Consider the following 6,000-nt stretch of genomic DNA (forward strand, 5'->3'; position numbering starts at 1 on the left):
TATTTTGGCATCACCATAGGCTTGACCTGCCTCTCTCAGTTCCTCAAAAAGTTTTAATTAACAGCTGCTGTCAACAAGTCCCAAATACAAACATAAATTGGCTAATTTGAAAATTAATATAAAAATTCCAAAAATAAAGACCTAGGACAGATCTTCAGCTGGTCTAAGTTGTCTTTGCTGAAGATCTCCCTGTACCTCATCTCACTTAGTTCAATAATTAGTCCAAACTGTCAGCTAGCAGAGTTTCAGTTAACAGCAAAATATGGCCTGGAGATTGTCACATTAAAAGAACAAGAGTCAAACAGCACAGTGCTTAACTGTGTGCAACAAAATACTTAGCCGTGATACTAACTTAAAAAGTTATTTTCATTCTAGGAGTCCAAGTGTTTGGGACTGTCCCATTATCACACTATCTGAATGYTCTTCCATGCAAAATCATGATGATGGAAAATAGTAAAATTCTAGTAGACTTCAGATAACCTTCTGCTTTGCTTTTTGTTAGATCAAAATCCTATTTAGGATAAGTTCTTTTAAGAACTTTTTAATGGTAGAAAGGTCTTCTGAAAGAGAGAGATTTTTGCAGTATCCCCTAAAATGGTCAGATTCTTCTGAATTCTCTGGATAGCTGTGTCATAACCAGACACCCTACTGAAAATACTTTATTTTATGTTCTCTTATTCTTTACCCTCACTTCATGGTCTGAATTGTTTGAGATGAGTAAAGTTCATACTAAAAATTCAATTTTTGATAAGAGATGTAGACAATTAGTTACTTTGATAATTAGGATCAAGACCTGGATCTGAAGGTCCTCAAAAGCTTATGCTGAAATGCTGATATAAATCTGACAGAAGTACATGCGTGTCTACAGTTAGATGATGTTAAGTACATAACTGAAGCAAGACCTAAAAAAGAAAATGAACTTTGATCTATTTGCTCATCTCCTACATGACAAGGATTAATTACATTTCTGAGGCTTCCACTCTCATATAGCCAATATACTCTTCTCCAGGAAACCACGATTTAGACATAGATCCTGCCTTCAATGGGAGACTAAGATCTGAAGTCTCCAAAGAACATAAGTTACGTGCCCATTTTTTGACTACCAAATAACAAAGAATTCATCAAAATACATCAATTTGTATATTCAATTTCTTGTGCAGACAACTTATGTCAAATCAGAGGACTGCTGACCAGAGAAAGTTTATGATTCTAACAAAAACTGAAGTTTTCAAGAACTGCTTTTGTTGATGAAAGTAATCTACAAATGTAATTTTCAGTATTTTCCTAAGAGAGTCAATAGTTCTTTTGCTAATCTTAGCTTTGGTTCCCTTAAGACAAGGGTTATGTGATTCTTGGGAATTCAGGTGGCAATGAGCAAATTTAAGGTATTTGTCATGTCTTACAGAAACTGATATTCTTACAGAACTTTAGATGTCATATCAGATGTCAGAAAAGTAACTTCTCTCCACCCTAAACTAAGACACTCTAAACTTTGAAAGCTTAACTGTGGCTTCAGACATGCGGGTACCAATTCACCTAATAAAATATCAGCTGTCTTTTTTTCTATTTCCATTTTCATTTCATAACATCTGTGCTGTTTCCTACTAATTGTACAGCCAGTCCCTTAATAATTTAGTAGGTCTCATGAAACTAACATCTCTTTTTCTAATTCTGCAGAAATATGGAAACCCATTTGATTGTGATGTCCTGAGTATAGCCTGGTTTCTCTTTAGAGCAGAGCTGTCTGATAAATATAGTACTGCAGCAAGTCTGAAGAGGCTGTCCTTTCCCTGACTCTTCCACTGGCCCATTGAGTGGCCTGTGCCAAATCACTTCACTTTCCTGTGCTGCTTTTTTTTCATCCGTAAATTGAAACTCATAGCAACTGCAGTTAGCATAATTAACTTCCTTCGTAAACTTCTTTGAGATCTGCTAATGAAAAGCACTGTATAAGAGCTGTAAAATAGTATCACTTACTGAAGTGGCTCTTTCTTTGTTATGTACTTAATTGGAATCTTAAAAAGAAAGAGCTAAAGTTCTTGATTATTGCACGTAGGGATTTAGTTAGCAGTCTATTCCATTTGTAATGTATTACACCTCTGTGAGATTTATTAAAGAGTTGATTACTTTCAAGAACAGTTGTACCATTCTCTTGCTGATGTTATGCCTATGAAGCATGTGCAGCCTACGAGGGCTGTTTCTGGTGTCAGCTCCCAATCACATGCCTGTTTGTCATATATGGTTCTCAATGTCATGACCTTACCTCAGAAAACCGTCTTGGGTGACTGGAATCTTTAGAACATTTGATGGATTTTGACTAAGTCTGGCTCCAGTGTGCAAAAATATGATCAAAGGAACCTGTACATGGTACCAACAGCTGATGGGGTTAATATAATAGGATGCTAAACCACAAGTGACATCTCAGGCCATGTGTTCATGTTGGTAAGTTGGCATGTGGTTCCAGCATCCACTACCTCAGGGTGTGCAGAGCTATTTCCTTGCATCTTCAGCTTGAATCTCGAACTGTTAATTCTGGCAAACTATTATCTTCACAGGATGAAGAGAAAAAAGAGTAGGTGTGCACAATCCAATGTATAGCCTACAAAAGGAACAAGTGAGTTTTTTTAATATCTATGTTTCTCCTTCCCAGGGCACTATTCATTTTTCATAAGCACTTATGCCTTAGTTATGATAGTCTGGAAAAAGGAAAGGGTGGGCTCCAGTCATGCAGTGAGCATTCTTATAAACTCTGCCCTCAGTTTTAACACGACTTTTTACTTGGGGGACTTCAGTGCATATAGAGAGGAGTGTTGCGGCTGAGCCTTGTGCCAGGCCAGTATTGGCGAAGACATGCCAACATGAATCACAACCTGTACTATAGAGCATGTTGGAGGACTGAGTAGATAATCACTAAAACCAACAACCACAGGCCTCTCAGATGCATCCCAGACCTCACTAATGGTATCTTATTGACTGTCACCATGTGTCAGAGGGACTTTTATGTGATCTCATGTTACTCTGGACAGACGTTTACATACCATAAATTACACATAATTCTTCCAAGCAGTCTTCCCTAAACTTTATACAACACCTGCATAGCAATCTCAGGGCCAAAACTGAATTTCTGGCTGTTCTTTCATCCAGAAAGCCATCAGAGCCTTTAACGTGACTCTGAACCTGGATAGAGACACCTTCTTACCATGGTATATTCCARCCTGAAGATTTATATATGCTATATTCTTCCTGTTCATCAGTGAGACCTGAGCATTGTAGAAAAGTCACAGTCGCCATCTGGGCCCTCCTCCTGTCTTCTGAACAAGATGGTATGACAATCTCACTGAATGCCCACAAAGGTATCAAGGCCAGCTGTAATGTGTCTGCTGGGTAGTCAGATGGATTATACTGCAAATAACCAAGAAGTTCAAATATTGTGAATTGGCACTTAGAAAGAAAAGTGCTCATCCAAAAAATCATTTAAAAGATACCTTGAAATGTGTCTAGATTGACTATAATCTATCAAGGCCTGTAGAGTCTTCCAGACATTTATTAAATTACATGCCACAGCACAGTCACCATAACTACAGGAGAAGCACTGTGGGGACAGCAAGAGCACCCTGTTTGCCTTGGATACACTTCACAGTTAGCGAATGCTATTTCAAAAATTACTCATTGTGCAAAGTGCTCTGAAGCAAATTGCATCCCTCTCATATTATTTAATTCAGATGGTTTTAATATGAGCTGGTTTTAACTGCAGTTATTCTGAGACACTAATGGAACTCAAGCTCAAGTCACCTTGAAAAAGCACTTGGAATGTACTACACTTAAAATAAATGTGTTCTTGAGAATTTCATGTGTTGTCCAAAACTATGGCCTAATTCAGATCTCCCAATAGTTTATATTTGTGTGAGTAACTCCACTGAATTAGTGGCATTATGCCAACATAACCCTGGCAAATGAGAACAGAAGTAGACCATGACTTTCCATATATATTTCTTCCAAGTCATTTATTTTATTTCATTTGCCAAGACAAAAAAGACCTGGCAACAAACCCAGAACTATTTGTAGATTTGACACAAGATAAAAATAAACTTTTCCAAATTCATCATTTTACAAGTAGAGTTTCTATTTAAATTTATGTAAAGATCTTTGGCAAATTAATGAAAAAAAACAACACAGAACATGCTTATCATGAAGCAACTGTAATTTCATATGGTTTTGTTTTAGATGAGAAAAGCATTATACATATCATATGAAATGACCAATAACAGAAATTTTTTCAGCTACTAAGCCAGTATGTACAGTATTTGACATCACAGGAAAAGAAAAAGGATCTGGGCTAAAATAAAAAAAATAAATAAATGGCAGATTCTTTTGTTATCATGGGTTACTAGGCCTTCTTCCACTACAGAAGAAAAAACCCAAGTATTTCTATATACATTTCTCTAAACTATGCACAGAGTCACACTATGGTGCCTAAATTATTTCTTAATTATCAAAGTCAATTTTATTAGAAAATTGGTGTTGTTAATAAAGCAGTCAACTCAAAGGACATTCTTGCCTAAAACTTCCAACATCCCAAATAATGCATGGTTAAATTCAAGTGGGAAAGACATTCAGATTTTTGTTTTTCCTAAATAATAAAATTATACCTGTGATTAGTAAACATTTCATTAAAACAGTTTCCTTTTTTTCTTAAAGCTTGTGGGGAGGCAATGAGACGATACTGATCAGCAGACGAGAGAGTATTCTAGCATGCAATTAGCCAAATACAGTGGAGAGAAATGATGTTAAAAGGCAAAAACTCAGAGCTGCCCAGACAGTAAGATTGTTGGCTGTACATTAGAGAATATTAACTATTAAATTTATGCAAAAAATGCCTAGAAAAACAAAATCCTTTGATCTTAATATGTTTCATGCAGAAATCCACTCTGACAGGAGAGGCAAGAGTTCACAGCAAACTCTTCCTCCTGCAGTCTGTCAATTTAACCTGCAGACACTGAATGCAGCTCTGCCCAGGAACAGAGGGTATTCATCCAGAAGTTCTAAAGGAAATAGTAAAACTATTAAACATGATGTGTAACCTGCTTAAAACTTTGTTGCCAGAGAAAAGGCATTTTGCAAATGTAACGTCAGTGTTTAGAAAGGGCTCCAGGGAAAATCCATGGAATTACAGACCAGTCTGCAAGCCTGGCATCCACAGAAAGAAAACTGGTGAGTACTGTAACAACACATAAAAATCTCTGGACACATTTTCTACACAGCTTGTGTAGAGGAAGGTCACACCTTGCAGATTTAGAGATCTGAGCCTGTGAACAAGATGATCCACTGTGTATAAATTATAACTACATAGTCACTGGGATGTGCACAAGGCAGCATTCCCTCACTCAATGCAGACCTGTTGCTGATTGAGATCAGTGGCTTCTGAAGTGAACCGTGGCTCAGTTCTTACCCCTCAGCCATTCGGGTCTCTCCCTCGGCTCTGCCTCCCACCACCATGCCCCCGGCTCGTGTGGTCTCCCCACAGTACAGCCGTGCCAGCGGGTTCCACCAAACAGACTGCATCCAAGCCACACTGGTCTCTTTAACGCTTCTTGTGACAACAGGAGGCCTCTTGCCATGGTGTCCTACGCTGCTGGTGTTGCAGGTTTTACCCCTCGTGCATGCACTCAGGAAGCATGCCTCATCACTTTAAGAGGCCATCCTCTGGCATGTGGCTGGGTGAGGTGCCACTAAGGGGATGGACACCAGCATCCTGGGAAAGCTGGTCTTCCACAGCTTCCCATACATGGTTGAGATTGATGCAAGAGACACAAACTGGCTTTATAGTGTCTGTTGTACTGAGCTGCAGCCCTGGCCAGCCTCTCACCCCTGTGAGAGCATGGGCATTAGTACCCACTGTGAAACCACAGAGCAGTACGTACCTGTGATGACCGCTTGAGTCCAGAACTATCGGAGGTGAAAGGCAGTATACCAAGTCCTCCATGAGAGTCCACCACTGTC

Source organism: Apteryx rowi, unplaced genomic scaffold (assembly GCF_003343035.1).
Source record: "Apteryx rowi isolate R43461 unplaced genomic scaffold, aptRow1 scaffold_321, whole genome shotgun sequence".
NCBI lineage: Eukaryota > Metazoa > Chordata > Aves > Apterygiformes > Apterygidae > Apteryx > Apteryx rowi.